Source organism: Lepidochelys kempii, chromosome 15 (assembly GCF_965140265.1).
Source record: "Lepidochelys kempii isolate rLepKem1 chromosome 15, rLepKem1.hap2, whole genome shotgun sequence".
NCBI lineage: Eukaryota > Metazoa > Chordata > Testudines > Cheloniidae > Lepidochelys > Lepidochelys kempii.
Window position 1 is genome coordinate 26914884 of NC_133270.1, and position 20012 is coordinate 26934895.

At 42.9% G+C, this 20012-nt stretch overlaps 1 protein-coding gene across 18 annotated transcripts in view; it reads right to left on the bottom strand.

Annotated features, from left to right (window-relative positions):
• CLIP1 (CAP-Gly domain containing linker protein 1) overlaps window positions 1-20012 on the bottom strand; it is a 120880-nt gene that overhangs the window by 100569 nt on the left and 299 nt on the right. The window contains exons 1-2 of one of the 18 annotated variants that reach the window (XM_073313324.1): window positions 12222-14296; window positions 2994-11535 (exon numbers count right to left, since the gene is read on the bottom strand). The exons of 15 other annotated variants lie outside the window; for them this stretch is intronic. The gene's annotated coding sequence lies outside the window, so the exon portion shown is untranslated. 2 more of the 18 variants (XM_073313323.1, XM_073313325.1) reach the window with 2 other exon arrangements.

Below are 20012 nucleotides of genomic sequence, written 5' to 3' on the forward strand. Positions count from 1 at the left end.
CAGTGAGAACTACACTATCCTTAGCATGAAAAGAAGAATTCTGTATTCATGAAGAGCTTATTTAGCTAGATACCCATCCTGTTTGAACCACAAAGCATAATTTTCTCTTGATATTTTGTAAGATTCAGGCCAGGTTAGCATTATGACTCATTTTATATTTTATAAGATATATTCTTTATATTCTTTCTTTAGGGACATATTCCTGGATGTGTGCACATCTGATATTTTAATAGTTATCTCTATTTAAAGTAAACTGAATGAAATTTGTTTCCATCTTTTGCACTTCTGACCTGCCTTCAGAAGACTGGAAACCTATTTGGACCATTGCAAGACACTCATTTACTGCATAAGATTTTTAGTAAATGCACAGACTACATTGTGGTAAATTGTATTTCAAATTGTCTAAAAAATATAAACCAAAAGATTCTCACTATTAAGAAGTTTCTCCTTAAAAGATATTTCTCCACCTACACAGCACACCTTGACAGATAATATAACCAGTTAGAGTGACCATGATAATGCTACTCAAGGATTATGCTCACCAAGGTTTAAAGCTATACGTTGTATTATTATACATTTATGTGATTACTAGACGAGACACAGAATATCTTCAAGTTATGTCCACTGGGCACTGGTTTTGATCTGTTAATCAACCTTAAAGAGCCACTTCACCAAATAGAGTTGTAGACACACACAACAGTCACAACATGTTGCTTTGTCACGACTCATCCCACATTATCACAAAGCACATTAGGATACTGCACCATGAATATTTGTGGGTTCTCTGTAACTGAGGGAGTCTTCTCAGGAACTAAGAGGGAAGGGGCTCTCTCTCTGTCACCTGTTATGGTCTTCCTGGATTCTGAAAGGGGAAGGGGAAGTAATGTTGCTTACCCCCGCACCCACCTCTCCTCCTTGGTATCATGAAGGACAGCTCAAAGCAACAGTCCCATTTTCTAAATGCTCCCCCTACAGTCTCACCAGAGACAGAGAACAAAGATAGTGCTGATCAGACTCATAGACACCCTGAGTGCTGTCGGCAAGCCCGCCACATGCTTTTTGAGGCTCCAGAGCCAAGAGCTGAGAATCTCTTGTTTAAACAGATATAAAATTTCACCTTTGTGAAATTTATCTTTGCCTGGCTTGTCCTTGTCCATCCCTCCAAGAACACAAGTTGACGCCACAGCATTCCGTTTTATTGCAAGCACGTTCTTTCCATTTCTGGCCAAAGAATTTTGTCATGGGATCAGCCCAGAGCGTTTTTGGTCGGCCCAGCGGTCGCTTGTGGTCTCTGGGGATCGAGTCCCTGATGCAGGTTGTCCACCTATTGTCTTGCCTGCGGACTACAGGACCCGCCCACCTCCGCTTTGTGTCGTACATCGCCTGCACTACATCGGCCACCTCTGTATGCCTTCTGATCCCCTCATTCAGTATGTGATCATGAAGTGGTATCTTACACATTTGCCTTTCCATTGCTCTCTGGGCGACAGCAAATTTTTCTTCCTCCACTTTAGCTTTCCAGTCCATATATTATTGCTGGTAGAATAATAGAGTTAAACAGTTTTTTCCTTTTCTTCATGGGCAGTTGATCATCTGTTAGAGATGTCTTTCTTTTGCTGAAACTTGCCCACCCCGCCTTTCTCCTCCTACTGCATTCCCCTTCGAATGAGCAGTCTCTGTTCAGCTGCTGACCCAGGTAAATGTATTTGTCAACCTCCTCGATTACTTTCCCATTTAGAGTGATGATTCCTGCTGCACAATGCTCATTCTGCATCCGCTTCGTCTTCGACATGTTCACTTCCAACCCGATATCACGTGGAAGTGTTTGCAATTGCTGCAATTTGTTCACCGGTTCTACTGTGTCCTTTGCCAATATTACACAGTTGTCAGGGATTTACAGGGAATAAAACCAAGCCCATCTTCCTTGGAACTAATATAAAAGCACCACAATTTTGGTCTGACCAGCTCCAAGGTCGTGAACAAACAGTACGTTACTTATTAACTAACAATCTACATAGATTTTCGTATCTGAGATAGTTTAATAGATTCTACACCTCTCAGTCACATATAATATTAACAAAATATTACAAATTATGCATATTGTCTCTCTATATTTAATCTTTAACTCTTTTCTTTACTGCTCATCGAGTTTGTAAACTTGAAACATATTAATGAGACCTCTTGATCGTCCTGTACCCATTTTTTGTATTCTTTCCTCTTCACCCTGCGTAGTACAGCATATCATTTAAACTGGGTAAACAACAAGGATTTGTTTGGGGGTTTTTTTGTGGGAGGAAGTAGAGGCTAAGGCACAGTAAAGGCACCAGGAGACGCTTTGCATGGATGATGTAGTCGAAGGCCTGAGATCTCAAACCACTTTACAGACATTAATTATCTATCCCAGCATCCCAGAAAGGCTTACATTCTATGCAAAGATCCTGGCTCTGCCACAGACTTCCTACAGGACTGTCACCTCACCTCTGTACCTCAGTTTACCCATCTGTAAAAGAGGGATGGTTACTTATCTACCTGCTTAATTAATTCAGATTCCTGAAGTGCTCTGAGATCCCTGGATGGAATGCACCAGAGAACCATGAAGAATTATGCACTTCACTTTCTATAGTCAAGTATTAGAAAGATAAATAAGAGGCCATTCTGAATTGTTATAGACTTTTGGCTCAGGGCATTATGAGTAATTCTTTGTAAAGCTATGCTGTCATTTCAAAACAGTTGCTAGATTTCGCCACCTTTAATTAACAGAGGGAAATAGCTGATAAAAAGCCAAAATTTGCAGAATGAACAATGTTAAGGTGTAATACCCTGGTTCAAGTTGTTAGTGTATATTCCGTTATTTAAAGTCATACATACATTATAAAATCTACAGCTGCTGTAATTTATTGAAAGATTAGAGAGTCCATTGTCTTAAGCATACATCAGTCTGTCCTGTCTGAGGCTCTAGGATTGGGAAGGAGAAGAACCTTTTACCGTCTTACCCCTTTTAATCAGCCGTTCCTTAACATCTACTTTTTCCTTCTGAATTTTTCAATGGGAACCAAAGGAGGAATCTCAACAGCCTTGCATCTAGGTACTGCGTGATGAAAAGGCTCCCTCCTCCTACCTGTAACTAGGTGGAGTTACAAAACCAATTTCCTTTCAACATAAGGAGATTAAGTCCTGCTGGGAAAAATATTAATTTAATGAGCAGAATGCTGACAAGAGAACAAAAGGAAGCGATACGACTGGCCACTGGGAGATCTTTGGTCCCATTACCTTACAAAACAATTGACTTCCACCCTTAGTTAGTTGCATCCTGAAATCTCTTAACCCTCGTGGGAAAGGTGAACAGTGTGGAAGTTTTGATTCTACAGATCCCCTAAAAGACAAGGATTTGCTGTAGCCCTACCTTTAAAAGTGTGTGTAGATTCAAACAGGTCATCTGTTTACCTACAGTGGTTGGTTTTCACCTGACACTGAAATATATATATATACACACCCCTTGCTAAATAAATGCAGCTTGTGATGGAGACTGAAATTTTAATGTACATCAGTGTGAGCACAGCATCTAAACTGTTAAAAATGTGCTGTTCTGATGAAAGTTTGGGAGTGAAAGTAGTCAAGGCACAGAAGATAGGATGTGGTAATAATACCACCATCTCCCGTTTTTCTCAAAAATGGAATGCATATAAACAAGGACATCCAGCACCCCAGGCTTTTAACTGATGTAATTGTAAGTGAAGTAGCTGAAGCAAGGAGGCCACTTTCCAGAGTAAACATTCATTTTGATAGACTTAGATGGTTCTGGGGGTGGAGGGAGCAGTTAGAACAATTCATGCCATTCAGAATTGTCCATTAAAAATCAGCAATCCCTTTCTAGCTCTCACCTTTCTGTGATTATTACATCACAGCTGCTTGACAATCTAGGAATACCGATATGTAACCTAGTTATTGATATAGATAGAACTTACAATGGTATAATGGAATGTTTATCACATACCTATAATGCTTGAACTCAATGGAGGCTATTGGAAAAACATTCAGGAAGCAGCAGAAGGGATCCAAGATAAGCAACCTCCAAACACTTTTTTTGAGGGAGGGAGGGAACTACAGGACATCGGAGGACATTACTAGCTTGGAGGATCTTACCGATCCTGTCCCCAGTTAAGATCTACTGTTTGTTTTGCTAGGCTAGGAACTTGGAGATCAAAAGGACTGACCGGCTTGAGGAATGGGAAGCTCTCTCTGGAACAAAGGGGTAAGTGTTTTGAGAGGTAAGGGAATGGATTATGCCAGCCAGACCCCAGAGGCAGGCCTGTTTTCGCTTAAAGAGCTAGTCTACACTAGGAGTGCTACAGTGGCAGAGCTGCACTGTTGTGCAGCTGTAGCATGTCTGGTGAAGATGTTCTATGCCAACAGGAAAAAGCTCTCCCATCAGCAAAATAAAACCCCCTCCACAAGATGGGAGAAGTGCTGTCCACAACGTCACTCAGGAGGGTGGCTTCACTCAGGGGGGTGGCTTATTCATACCAACGTAAGTGGTAGTGTGTACATGCCCAAATTCCTTTATTTAAAATAAAGAAATACTTCACTTTAAGGAGGTTGTTTGGTCACTAAGTTACCACGGTCATTGTCCCAGGAGGGAACAGACTTGCAGCTGCTGAACACAGATTAGACCTGTACAGGTGGTCATGACTGATACAGAGGAGACAACCACCAAAGGTCCAGTGTGAGGATCATGTGATCACCAAGAGAGGTGATGGTCTAAGACTAGGAGGAGTCAGAGGTGCATTTAGCCCAGTAACTATGACAAGTGCTATGGGAAGAACCACATGCCTTGAAAGGCTGTTGGCAATACAGTAGTAACCCAAGGAGACTGCAGATCAATCTATTTAAGAATTGCTAGTCCTCTCCATAGTCTATATTAGATTTTATTAGAATACTTTCTGGCGGCTGAGAAGTTCTGTGTGTTAGAAACAAAGGTGAAAGTTAATATTTCTCAAATAAAGTCCCCCAAATAACTCTTCATGCTTCCACAAACGGCACCTATCCTCCAATCACTATAGAGTAAAACTGGTTATCTAGAGAATTTTTCCTTCCATCGTCTAACACTTAAGAGTCCTTAAAAATCTGTAATTTCTGTTTCCAATTTTATATTCCCCAGCAGTCATTTTGGAAGAGCCCAGAACACGTGAGGAATTGCTCAGAGTACAGAGCAAGGAATAAAGTTAATTATAATTTTAAGCTACTAATCAGGGTGCGACAGGTTGGCAGCAGGGGGAAGGATGAGAGAAGAAATGTGATATTCTCACATTCCACTATTTTCCTCCCTTACCTCTCCCTCTTACACCAAGATGCCCAAGTCAAGATCTACTTCAGAATGCAGGCTCTATGTGACCTGCAGGGCTGGTTCTGGTACTGTTGATCAAAAAGAGGGGAGTGGTGCCTCAGTTACTCCACCTAGCTCAGGGCAGCTGAGATCATCACCAACATAAGAACATAAGAATGGCCATACTGGGGCAGATCAGAGGTCCATCCAGCCCAGTATCCTGTCTACCGACAGTGGCCAATGCCAGGTTCCCCAGAGGGAGTGAACCTAACAGGTAATGATCTAGTGATCTCTCTCCCGCCATCCATCTCCACCTTCTGACAAACAGAGGCTAGGGACACCATTCCTTACCCATCCTGGCTAATAGCCATTAATGGTCTTAACCTCCATGAATTTATCCAGTTCTCTTTTAAACCCTGTTATAGTCCTAGCTTTCACAACCTCCTCAGGCAAGGAGTTCCATGGGTTGACTATGCGCTGACTGAAAAAGAACTTGCTTTTATTTCTTTTAAACCTGCTACCAATTAATTTCATTTGGTGGCCCCTAGTTCTTATATTATGGGAACAAGTAAATAACTTTTCCTTATTCGCTTTCTCCACACCACTCATGATTTTATATACCTCGATCATATCCCCCCCTTAGTCTCCTCTTTTCCAAGCTGAAAAGTCCTAGCCTCTAATCTCTCCTCATATGGGACCCGTTCCAAACCCCTAATCATTTTTAGTTATCCTTTTCTGAACCTTTTCTAATGCCAGTATATCTTTTTTGAGATGAGGAGACCACATCTGTACGCAGTATTCAAGATGTGGGAGTACCATGGATTTATATAAGGGCAATAAGATATTCTCCATCTTATTCTCTATCCCTTTTTTAATGATTCCTAACATCCCGTTTGCTTTTTTGACTGCTGCTGCACACTGCGTGGATGATCTTCAGAGAACTATCCATGATCACTCCAAGATCTTTCTCCTGATTAGTTGTAGCTAAATTAGCCCCCATCATATTGTATGTGTAGTTGGGGTTATTTTTTCCAATGTGCATTACTTTACTTTTATCCACATTAAATTTCATTTGCCATTTTGTTGCCCAATTACTGAGTTTTGTGAGATCTTTTTGAAGTTCTTCACAGTCTGCTTTGATCTTAACTATCTTGAGCAGTTTAGTATCGTCTGCAAACTTTGCCACCAATGCACTATAAAAGTTGTAAAATATAAAACAACAAAACTGCAACCAATGGAGGCATTTCTAGACATGCTAACATACCCAGTGAAATAACCAGTGAGGAGCCCAACTCTTTTCTACATGTCAGCAATACAGAGACCCTCAAGAAATGTCAAAACCCTAAACAAAGGTTGCATTAATTCAATGGTTTTCAAACTATTAGGCTGCATGCACCTTTCCAAATAATGTAGTCTACTGCATTCCTCCATCTGAGATAGGGTCATAATATACCTATGATTGATTGCCAAGTCTTATTAAATAGAGAGCGGTGTTCGCCATTACAGGATTTTTCTCACATCCACCCCTGACGAAAGCTCATGTACCCCAGTTTGAAAACCACTGCATTAATTCATACATCCAAAAGCTTGCATTTAGGGTACTGAGGCCTGGTCTACACTGGGGGTGGGAGGGGAGAATCAATCTAAGATATGCAACTTCAGCTATGAGAATAGCATAGCTGAAGTCGACATATCTTAGATCGACTTAGAATCACTTACTTCTCGTCCTCACAGCGCGTCCTCGACAGCCACCACTCCCCCGTCGACTCCGCTTCCGCCTCTCGCTGTGGTGGAGTTCCGGAGTCGATGGCAGAGCGATTGGAGATCAATTTATCACGTCTACACCAGATGCCATAAATCGATCCCCGATAGATTGATCACTACCCGCCAATCCGGCGGGTAGCGTAGACATGGCCTGAGTTAACATTTGACCTGAATCTTTTAGACAGATGAAGAAAGTGGGATTTGAAAAGATTATACTGGGGAGACAGAGGACGTGAGTTTTTCCTTGACAAAGATCTAAGGTGAAGTATTCTCAATCAATCCCAAGAAAAATCTTGACATAACTAAGGGAACAAAGAAAAGGACATTAAACTACAAGGAAGAAAAGTCAAGCCACCCTGGGTGTTGACATACATCAACATTAATCATATGCTAGTAGACTTGGGCTAGGTCAGAACATGGATAGGAGATCCCCAAGGAACACTCAAGCCTCCCAGGAAGTGGTGCTAGTCACTCTTCCCCCTAAAGTTGTATCTGCACTAGGAAAAAAGGTGTCTATTTTACCATGTGATATAACATGCTAATGTAAAGAAGGCAGTCTGTAGTTTTTTTCACATACATAAGTATTCAAGGTCTCCCCCTTAAAAAAAAAAAAAAAAAAAAAAAAGCAAGTACAAGCGTTTCCATACATTAAAAACTGTTTTCTTTTATATTTTGTATTTAAACAAGCACATTCCTTTGTAGTATTTGAAACCCAAAACCTCACAGCACTAAGAACACAATATTGCTGACCCTATGTGTTTAAAAATCATGATTCTATTCCCCAAAATGTGATGAACTTAAAAATCCTATGATTTTTAAAAATAAAAAATTAATATTATTTGCTTTCTTGTCATTGAGCCTTTAGGGTTCATGTTTTCAAGCTTTTCTCCACAACCATAAGGGCTAGAAGTAGTGTACTTTTCTTTAAAAAAAGAAAACAGATTCACAAGTAATCACCTCACTCCAGGAGATGGGGCTTTAAGAAAAGCACCAAATATCACAAGACTCATGATTAAAAAAAATAAAAATAAAAAAATCACAAGAGCTGGCAACACTAAGAAGCAAAAGCCTAAATTTGAAAGTTACTTGACTTTTCAAGCTGAAATGCAAAAAGTAAAGAAACAGTATAATTAGTGACAAGTAAATTTAATCAATAAATTATTTCATCTTTAATATACAGTTGGTAACATGAATAAATAAAGTTGTTTTTAATATACGATTTTTAAGTGGGCATCTCTTTAAGCAAGGGAAAATTTAGGCTAAATATCAGGAAAAATTTAAGAAAGAGATTGAGGGCAATGGAATGATCTCCTGAAAGAAGAGTTGAAAGCCCCATTTTAAGTAGTTTTTAAGGACCCAATCCAAAGGCATACTTAACTTTACAGACATGCGTAATCCTATTGACATCAGTGGCACTACTTACATGTATTAGCTTAAGGTAGTGCACATTTGCAGGACCAAGACCCAAAATTAATCTGGAGAACATAGTGTAGAGAAGAATCCTGCACTTGGGTGAGAAGGGGATAGACTAGATCGGACCTAAGAGAGCTTCTCTACCTCTAATTTCTATTATTATTCAGGAATGCCACGCAAAATTTAACAAAAAAGGTTGCAGCTACAACACTTTTAAAAAGTGTTAATTGGCATTAGCCACATTCAATTAAACGGAATACCCTACGAGTGCTACAGAAACGGAGATTATCAGTAACACTACTTTAAACTAGTCTTTGTTAATATGAAATGCAGTATTTTATATTGCTTCAGTTTAAATGCATTTAGCCTCCAGTTCCAAAGACCGGATCATCTAAAAAACTAGAGAACTTTGCACTTTTCCCTGACTGCGCCCTATCTCACCTCATTGACCCAGTCTAAGACAAACATAGTACACCTCCAGGAAAAGAAAAATTTCCAATTATAAGGGACACACACACACACTCACTCTACAACCATACAAATAAAAGCATACAACAATCAGCAAGGTTGACCTTAGCGATGATCTAAAATTCAAAAAGAATTTATTCCCACAACTCTATATTAGAGGGGAAAATATATTGCACATACTAAAGTTTAATGCAGCCCCAGCAATACAAGAAATCCTTTATTACGTATTAAGTGGAACAAAAATAGACTGTAATGCTGATATTTTAAACAACAGAAGGACTAATAACCCACTCACAGTGTTGTTTCCACTAGCACTTTATGACTATCATGTATTTTAAGTATGCAAAGAACCACAGACTTGCCAGTAACTACTTACACATGGTGAAAACTAAAGCCCTGTCTACACAACAGAGTTTAGTCAACTTAAGTTATAACAACCACCACATGCTGTTTTAATTACATTTGTTGTGCACATCCATACAACATTCTTTGTGTCTGCAGAGCGCATCCAGTCTGAGCTCTTGCATTGACAGAGAGTGTTGCATTGTGGGTGTTCCACTGTGCCACTCACCACCCTCTGCTGCTGGGAGATCTGGGAATGGATCACAGTGCATCATGGGAGCATGCTCACCATCCCATGATGCAATTCTGTCCCATCATTCCATGGGCTTCCGATTTTGTTTTGTGCCATTTTTTTAACTACCTCTGTAAACTCTGCGCCTGCCATCTCTGCCTGGCAACATGGATCCTGAGCTGCTGACCATTCTGCTGATGAGCATTATGAGCACAACGCAGATGGTCCTGCAGTATTTCATGGGCTACAAAACAGAGAATGAATCAGTGATGCCTGCACTGCTGTCTGCCATGGAAACAAATAATTCAAGTTTGGTGCTGGCATTCATGGAACAGCTTGCCACAATGGATCCTCGGTACTGGGGTCGGGAAACAAGCACTGAGTGGTGGGATCCCATCACGATAGGCATATGGGATGACAAGCAGTGGGTGCAGAACTTTCAGATGCACAAAGTCACCTTCCTGGAACTGTGCGCAGAGCTCACTCCTGCCTTGTGATGCAAGGACACCAGAATGAGAGCTGCCTTCAGAGTAAGTGGCGATTGCTGTGTGGGAGCTAGCAAATCCAGACTGCTACCGGTCGGTCGCGAATCAGTTTGAAATTGGAAAGTCCACCGTGGGGGTTGCAGTGATGCAAGTGTGCAAGGCATTAATCACATCCTGCTATGAAGGACTATGACTCTGGGTAATGTGTGGGAAATAATTGATGACTTTGCGGCAATGGTATTCCCTTGCTGCAGCAGGATGACAGATGGCACGCATATCCATATCCCAATTTTGGCCCCAGACCATCTTGCGACAGAGTATATCAACCAAAAGGGCTACGTCTCAATGGTCTTGCAGGATGCTGGTGGATCATTGGGGCCGTTTTACTGACATCAATGCCACTTGGTCAGAGAAAGTTCATGATGAATGCATCTTATGGAACACTGGACTGTACAGAAAGCTGAATGCTGGGATTTTCTTTCCAGACCAGACCATTCCAATGCGGCATGTATAAATGCCCATAGTGATCCATGGGAGATCCTGCCAATACCTTGCTCCTGTTGCTCATGAATCCTTACACTGGGAACCTAGACAGCAGCAAGGAGCACTTCAACAACAGGTTCAGCAGGTGCCAAATGACCACTGAATGTGCCTTTGGCAGATTAAAAGGTTGCTGGCGCTGCCTTTTTGGCACGTTAGACCTCAATGAGGAAAATATTCCGATGGTCACAGAAGTCTGCTGTGCTCTGCATAACGTTTGTGAAGCAAAAGGGGAAATGTTTCCCCATGGGTGGAGCACTGAGGTGGATCATCTAGCTGATGATTTCGAGCAGCCAGATACCAGGGCAATTAGAGCAGCTCAGCGGGGGGGCTATCAGAATCGGTGAGGCTCTGAAGGAGCATTTTGATAACAAGCACCAGTAGTGTGTCTTTATGGGATGCATTTGGTCAGGCAATGTTCACTTACCACCTTAAATAACCCCAGTAATGCTTGCTTCCTGAGGTTTCATTGTAGTGAGCAAGTGTTCCTGCCTATAGCCACTGTGCTTGAATTTTAGCAGCAACTACCATGTGCATGACTCAAATAAAGACTCATTTTGTTTCAAAGACTAGACTTTAAATAAAGGATAAAATGTATTGTTTTTCAAACGGGTGACATGGCAATGAGGAGCAGTCTCTCAGTTCACGTTCTCACAGCTGTGTGTAACTTCAGCTTTCATTATGAAACCAGGCTCTAGGTGTGGATTACAAGGGGCGCTGTCTGTTCCTCCAGTAGCTTTATCATCCACTCCTGTCCATCTATCATCCGCTCCTGCCCATGTCTCCTTTCTAGGATATCCAGCCTGAGTTTTCATTAAGTGTCTCCCTCCATGCTCTTGTTTCGCTATGTGCTGCATCTGTTGACAGCAGCACCTCTCTAAATGTAACCTCCTTACTCTTTCTGGTTCACCTGTTTATCTGATGGAGGTACTCCGCCAGTGTGTAGGAGTTACTCCTCAAGGGCACATCTGCATAAACCAAAGAAACAATGAACAGAGACAGTACTGAAAGTGCACTCAACGCCATGAATCATAAAGTCATATACACCTCTTTCTCACTGTCCCTTTGCTAGCACACAGCTCAGCGAGAGTCCCAAATATGGTAAGTTCTGTGGGGAGGGAGGGGTCGGGAAGGGGGAAATGGGCAAGATCGGACAAAGGGTCCAGGTGGTTTGCGAAGAGGGTCGTTGCATGTGTGTAGGGGGAGTATTCTGAATACTGGCACTCTTTTCCACAGGCTGGGGTAATCTAACTCAATATCTCACTCCTGAGGGTAACTTGCATCTCCTGTATGCATGCAGCTTCAGATCAGGTTTGTATGCTGCTCTCCTGTTTGCCACTTTGGTCCCTGCAGAAATAATTGCTGGTTAGCACAGCAAAGTTTCCTACAGCGGGGGAAGAAACAAGGTAGCTCTGCCAAGGAACCTTCAGCAAAGGATTGTAGAGTACCTACACAAAAGTTTCCTTGCGATCTCTATGGAAGATTCCCAGAACATCCTGGGTACATTAACAAACTTTTCTGCTAAGCCCCCACTAGGTAGCTGCATAGGCTCTGTTGTTAATTTCTATCCCTTATCCCTCCTCCTCCGTATAACAAAGTAAGTGAGATCTCAGTAGCTATCACTGTTTTGTATCAAAGCAAAATGCACACTTACCAGAGCTTGCCTCTCCTGCTTCATGAGCTGGGCGGATTAGAGGGGTATAGCCAGTCCTGAGTCAAAAGTAAGTCTGGTTTGCCATGCCAGCAGATACCCCTGTTGCATGTTCCACATCCTCCTCCAACTCCACTTCCTCATTCACCACTTCATCCTCATGGATGACTCCGTTGGCCGCAGCCTCCAGTCCCCCTGAAATATCCACAGGGCTCTTGTTGGTGGGGTCACTGCCAAGAATGCCATACAGCTCCTCGTAGAAGCAGCATGTCTTTGGCGCTGCACCAGAGTGATGGTTGCCGTCCCTTGCCTTCTGGTCGGCCTGCCTCAGCTCCTTGATCTTAGCACAGCACTGCTGCATGTCCCTTCTCCTTCATGCCATGAGCAATCTGCTTGTAGATATCAAAAGTTCCTAAAGCTTGAGCAAAGCTGCGACTGCACAGCATCCTCTCCCCACAGACCCAGCAGATCCAACAGCTCCAGTGTACTCCATGCGGAAATGTGTCTGTCATGGAAAGCCAGCATGATCAGCTGGGAAGATGCTGTGTGAACAGTTCACACTGAGCAAACAGGAAGAGGACTTTCAAAAATTCCTGGGCCTTTACACTGGGGAAGGGCACATGCCTGCGTACCTGCAGGGCAGTGGAGTTCAAACCGCTGACCAGAGTGGTCATGATGGGCATTGTGGGACACCTCCTGGAAGCCAGTTAGGGTGACATAAGCAAGTGCATTCTCTACACTGACACTGCGGCGCTCTAACTATGTCACAAAGAGCTCTATGCCACTTGGCAAAGTGATTTTCTTTTGTCAGCATAGCAGGGGAGTTAAATCATCGGGAGGAGTACTGATGTGCGTATGCCTCCGTTTTGTCGACGAAAGCTGACTTTTGTCGACAAAACTGTGTACTGTAGACACGGCCCAAGATACCTTGTTGTTAAAGAAAAAAACCAAACATGTTGCTCAGTTTCTCTCCATTTTACTTCATTTGCAATTCCATTTCATGTTGTATCAGGAACAAAAAAGAAATTACTCCCTGATAACTTTTCTGTTGAAACTAAGGTTGTATACCACTCATGAGTTCTTTAACTAAAATACACAACAGAACACCAGCCATTAAGGTCCTCTCCCTGCATTTCTTCTCCTGCGGCCCCTCTCTTTCTGGGTTTACTTGCCCTAAAAGGTATTTATAACATGACTTCCTATACAACACATACATCACACTTTTTTAACTCTTCCCACCCAATGATCTCAGAGCAATTTGTGAATGTCCTTATCTTCCCACCCCCATTTTACAGCTGCGGTAACTAAGGCACAGCACAATTTGTGTGGCTTGCCCAGAGTTAGGAAAGGAAAAGAACTCAATTCTCCTGGTGCGGTGCTATGCTTTAACCACTAGACAATGCTTCCTCTCCTTGTCTGCTTTAGGAACAGACCAAAAAAAACCCCCCCAAAAAACAAACCAACCCCAAAACACCACAACCACTAAGAAACTGCTAGACCCACTTTTGATTCTAACACAATCGTTGATTCTGGTTCTAGTTCCCCTAGCTGGCGAGGTGGCACAGGTGGGCGTCTCATCTGCCGATCAGCAATTCCCAAAAATAATGGAGACATGGGGAACCAAGCTTAAAACACGAAACTCCGGGCGCATTAAAAGAAAATATGATAAGCCATATATCAACACCTAGCAAATACGAACGAGGGGCATGTGAGAGCACCTAGGCACCCCAGAAAAATAAATCTATTCAAATCACAGAAGGCTCAGTGCTGCTCCTTCCAAGCCCGAGACAAAGTTCTGACAGGTGCCCAGGCGCGGGCCTTTCAGATGGCACCGTGGAAACCCCCCTCGGCGCGGCATGGGCTTTAAAGACGCCGTAACGCTTCCTGTGGGAGACCAGACCGGCTCTGGTCTCCCGGGCCGGAGCGCTCCCAGCCCGCACACACCAGTTGATTCCTGCTCGCCGCCGCCGCCCCCAGTTCACGGAGCGCGGGCAGCGCTCTGGGCCCGAGCGGGGCTGTGGAAACGCCCCGCCGCCCCGGCCCCGGCCCCGGCCCCCCGCGCGGGACGCGGGTCAGGCGGAGCCACGGCACACGCCAGTCGCTAGATCCAGCGGAACCGGCTGCTGTCACCCCGGCAACGCCATAGCCGAGGGGGCAAATCACCAGGCCGCCGAGGGGCTCTTGCCGCCGCCGCCGCCCCCCCGGCCCGGGGCGCCGCTCCCGCCCCTCACCCAGCCACCCGCCTAGGCAGGGCAGGGCCAAACCCCCGGCCCGAGGCTGGTCCCCGCCGCCCCCTCAGGCGGGGCGCGCGCTGAGCCCAGAGGGGCCGCCGGGAGGCGGGAAGCCGCCGCAGGGAGGGCAGCCGAGGCCCGCGCGCCGGACACGGCGCCGGCTCCCCCGAGCCACACCAGCTCCTGCCGGCCCCGGCTCCGCCGCGGGCCCGGCCCCAGCGGGCCCGCTCACCGTGGCTGTCTCCTCCTCGCTGCTGCTCCGGCCCCTCTGCGGCGGCGGCGGCGGCGTGGCGCCTCTCCGGCTCGGAGGGGGCGGGGTAGACAGCCGTCTGCGCCCGGCCCGGCCTCAGGCACTTCGAGGCGGAGACTGCCGCAGAGGGGGCCCTCCCCTGTTCTTCCTTCCCCCTTCCCTTTGTCTCCCCGCCCCCCATTCCTTCCCTCTCCGCCTTTGTTCGCTCACACACCGGGGCGGGGAGGAGGGGGGGCGGTTCGGGGGTCCTTCGCGTTCTCCTCCGGGGGCAGGAAATGGCAGAAGGCCCTTGCCCAGGTGGGGGATTTCTCTTCCCTTCCCCCCCACCCCCACTTTCCTGCTGCTAGAGGAGGCGAAGACCTGTCCCTGTCAATGGAAGGAGTGACAGCATGGGAGAGTAGAAGGGAGGTTTTCCAGCACGGAAAGGACAGTTTTAGAGTCAGACCTTGCTGGGAACGCCCCATCCCTTAAGACCCATGGATCGTCCCCCTTCACTGGTGAAGTGGAAGCTTGTTGTCATTCCCAGGCACACGGACCCGACTTGTCAGTATCACACGTTCCTCCCACAGCTTCGGCTTTGAAATTGACAAGACATGCAGCCGGGCTGAGTCACAGCCCACTGCAGAGCGGACAGCTCTGGGGCTCCCAACGACCATGGCAACAGCAGCAAGGCTGTTGCTCCCCTAAAGAATTTTCAGATATAGGAAAAAGCAAGTTTAGAGAACTCGAAGTGCTACGCCCGGGATTTTCTTTTCATAAAAGGCTTTGTTCCCACAAAAAAAAAAAAAAAAAAAAAAAGGGGGGGGGGAGACAATAGGATGGGAAGGTGGCTAACCAAACTGATGACCGCTTCAGTGGGGGCAAATAAGTAGGAATAGAAGGGGAGAAAAGGATATGAGACAGGGCAATACAAATAAGCATAGGTCTCAAGAGGCTTCACTGGTTGCTGCTTTTATCTTCCTTTCCTTTTGTCTTAATACCCACAAATTTATCTTCCATTCCCATCCCCTGAAACACAAAATATTTTAATTTCTAAGACATTTATGAAGTAATCCATATAAGGACATGTCATTATCCTATTTCTAACCTTAAAAATAAATTTGCTTGTTAATGCCAGCAGCTGTTTTAGATAAACAGCACCAGCTGTTTTAGATAAATTCTTAAGCCTGACACAAAGACTCTGTTTCACTTCCAAGATGCCACCTCTTGTATAGTGTGCAATTTCCAGACAACCGTTGTCCTAGACCTCTGCTGTATTAGTCCTGAAGCAGACCTGAGTTTGCAGTCTCATAGATCATTTGGTTTATGAGAGATACTGTCTAAACAAAAGGGAGACAAAAAAGCAGTTGCACTGGCTGCTGACTGAAACCTAATTGGGATTTGTATTTAATTTTTGCCTCATTCCTTGGCATTAGCCCAGTCTTTTGTATAGCATGTGAAAGCACAAAGAGAAAGAGGGCAACAGGGACTCTAAATAACTGGTTTAAAATAAACTGATCAGTGTTTAGCAATGTCTGGTAGAATTTTAATTCATAAATGTTAAGTACTAGCTTTTATTCTAATTGTTAAATGTTATTGAATCAAATACTGATGCCCATCCTCAGACAACTTTGATCTCCCCTACCCTCCCCCCATGAGTTTTGGTTGAGGTCTAATATTACGATTTTTCTATCATAAAAATAATGCTTTAACTAATGCATTCTTTTTAATTTAAACACATACATTGATCCATCCTGTGCTTATGACATAAGGATTTGATTCTGCAAACCTTACTGATGTGAGTAATCTTTCTTTATAAAAGTATTTCTATTGTGTGGCTACAAAATTTGTGTCTGTGGATAGCTGCAGATTTGCAGGGCTCTACTCATAACTGAGATTAAGGTCTGCAGAATCAAACTCCCACCCTGTGTTAGACTGTTTTGTAAAGAGCAGAGTAAATGTCTTTGTATTATTGTAGTGCCTAGGAGCCCTAGTAATGGACCTGGAACCCACTGTGTACAGCATCTAGATCAGATCAAAGATGGCATGTCTCTCTCTAGTGCTTTTCACATTGAAGTTTATATCAGCACTGAACCAAAGTATTTCTCTTGGCCTGTGTAAGTACCATGCATTTGTTTTTCCTGATAAATGTATGGGAGTTGCTGTTGTAGAGTACACTAATATTATGTAGTCATTTTAACATTCTATATGAAAAACAGTTCTAAGAATATGTTTCAAGGGGCCTTTTAGACACACACAAACTATCTCTATAAAAATGTAAAGAACAGAAATCAGTTTAATATCTAAAATTAAGAGTAAGTGGTGCAGCTTACTTCTGCTCTCATTGAAGTCAATGAAAAAAATCTGTTGATTTAGGTAAGTAGCTTTTCCCTGCAGCTGGAGGGAGACTAGTTCAGTCATTTAACAGTTCTTATTCTATATACAACTGCTGTAGTTCTATGTTTTAAATCACAATTCAAATGCATATGCTGCAGCTCTACAAAGTAAAAAAACAGAACTGTACTAATGCATAGGAATTATAAAGCGAGAAGTAGTGATTGGAAGATATGTTACCTTATTTGAAGGTTTTACTAGCCAAAATGAGTAAAATGCAAGTAGTATAACATGAAATGATGAAATATATATAAGTAAACTATAGAGAATAGCTTAATACTTGTAGGAAAAGAAAGCACGCTAAAATGGTAAGCCCTAGCTCATGAAACAAGAATTGGGTAAAGCATAGTTTAAAAAGCCTCCAACTATAACAAAATGTGCAATCATTTTAGATGTAGTTCTTGTTGAACTCTCATTCCATTAAGAGCACAACCATCCTACAGGAAACAAGAGCTTTATTGTATTTACCCCTAGAAAGGGAACAGCTGGAGAACAGAATGGAGAGTTAGGAGGGACCACCCTGCCACCATTTGAACCATATCACAGCATTCTATATTATATATAGAATATACATATTAAAAGCTACTATTTGGCAACTTCTAAAAGTGATTGATTAATCCACATTGATACTAGAGTCCATTTCTATGCATCACTTTCAAGCCTTAAATAGATTGAATTACATATGCATTCATTGCAGATAGACATATCCAGTCTTTAGCTATGTACTTTGTTTTGACTTGTAAAGCATTGGCAAGAGTGGCCATATAGACTAGACACAGGACTGGAAACCAGGAACTCTTAGATTCTAATAGCAGCTCTACTATAGTTTAGCTGTATGGTCTGAGGCACTCTGCACTTTTTCCTACACCCTTAATATTGAATCATTGGATATCCCAGTGACATGCAGCTAGAACAGAACTTCTGGCATCGTAACCATATAGTAAAATGTCAATAAATTAAGCCTATTTCAGTCCTAGAGGATCTTTTCCTTCAGTGAATGTGGGAAAGTGACACTGCTCTTCCTTCCATTTTCTCATCTTTGTACAGTCTCTAAACCAATTAGAGCTTTCAAAACAGCAGTAGAAAACATTTTTTAAAACACATTTTTGGGCATACTCTCCTTAGAAATCCAGTCCTCAATTTAATTAGATTCATTTTTCAATTATAAAAAGTAGTGTGAGAGTGTGTGTGTGTGTGTGTGTGTGATATATCTATCATTCTCAATTTTGCAACTGGCTGCCCTCCTACAATGTGTGCATTTCCTCACTGCCCTTCTAGCGTGTAGTGAAAGATAAACCTCTAGGGGGAGAGAGACTTAGTGTACAAAAAGGTAGGAAATAAGCCCTATTGTTGCTACTTATATCTAGTATTTATATTAGAGTAGTACCTACAGACTGCAATGTGCTAGATATTGTACAGATATTAAGATCTTACGTCCCTGGTTATGGCTAGGGATGTAATAAACAAACAGTGCTTCTAACCCAAGCTATATTTCATAGTAAAGCTTAGTTCCTAAGTTTTCAGTTATCTCTACAATCAATCCAAACATGATTGGTGTGTGTTCATCCTTCTATTTTTGCATGCTTAATATTTTTCCTCCCTGTTGGTACCAAATATACATACAAGTGGAGTTTACTTGTACTGAGGCTCTCTTACAATAAACATCCTATAGGATCTCATGATAAAAATAAAACTGTTCACATGTTTATTATAAATAAAATACAAAGTCAGTTTACAAGTGACCTTATGCAAAAACAAAGTGCAATATTCCTCTAGTGTATAAAGGAGAGAGTGTTACTTTATGGCAAATGCCCATTTTCTCTTCTAGAAGTTGCAGTGTATAGAACACATGGCAAAATTTGACTTTTATTGCACTAAGGAACGAGCACAGAGAATGGCTTTCTAGCAAGATGAAGATTTCAGTCCCCATGGACTTTCATCAAGCAGCAGCAGCATAGAGGCACACAAGAGAAAATATTCTGTCAAGCAGAGAAATAAGCTATGCTTGCAATATGTAGCACAGGAAATTTATTTGGCCTTTATGCTCCTGTTCACTTCTTCAGTTGCTTGTTCCCAGTTTGCACTCAGTTTCTAGCTCCTCATAAATTTCAGTTTCACCTGTGCACTTACTGGGATTCCTATTGTTTCCTCCTTCTGTACATAGCAGGACTCTGTTCAGTGAAGGAAGGCTCTTGTGCAAATTTATTATCCATTAAATATGGTTTTATTGAGTTACTACAGATACTAAATTAAGAAAGACAGCTGCATTTATTTCCATTTTACTTCTGTTCTGGCTCTCATTTGTATTTATTGCCTCCTTGTAGTCTCCACGACTTGTGCATGGGACATCTTTTGACTGATCCAGCTGAATACTGTGTTATGTAATCTTGCAAACACAAGTAACAGGACCACAGTTAGTGTGTGTGTAGTTATGTGGTATAAAGTCCAATGAACAGATGACAAAACAGGAGGGAGGGAAGAAGTGGGACTTGTGTAAAAACATGCTGGCGTGTAAAGCAGATTTAGATAAACATTTTATTTGTGAAAGAGGCTCCTGTAATAAGCTAACAGACTTGGGGGAATCTAATCTCAGCAAAGGTGAGTGGAAGATTACAGAATTGTTTTCAATAAGCTTTTCCTATATTAGGCATCAGTGATCTCTCCAGTCCTTCTTGTATTGTAACTGTTGTTGCATATATAATTTGTCTGCAATAAAACTATCTGGGGCAGACACCACACTGAAGTTAGGCCAGGTGAGTCTCAGATTTCCTCTAACATGTTTTGTAAAATGCCATTCACTGCATTGGGTAAACAGTAACAAAGAGCGCTCTCAGAACTAGTGACCTTGGTAAGCCAATCCAGAATCAGGAGCTACTCTCACAGCACAGCTAGATCAAAAGTTACATAGGGAGAGTCATCCTTTGGGGGAAAAAAATAAAA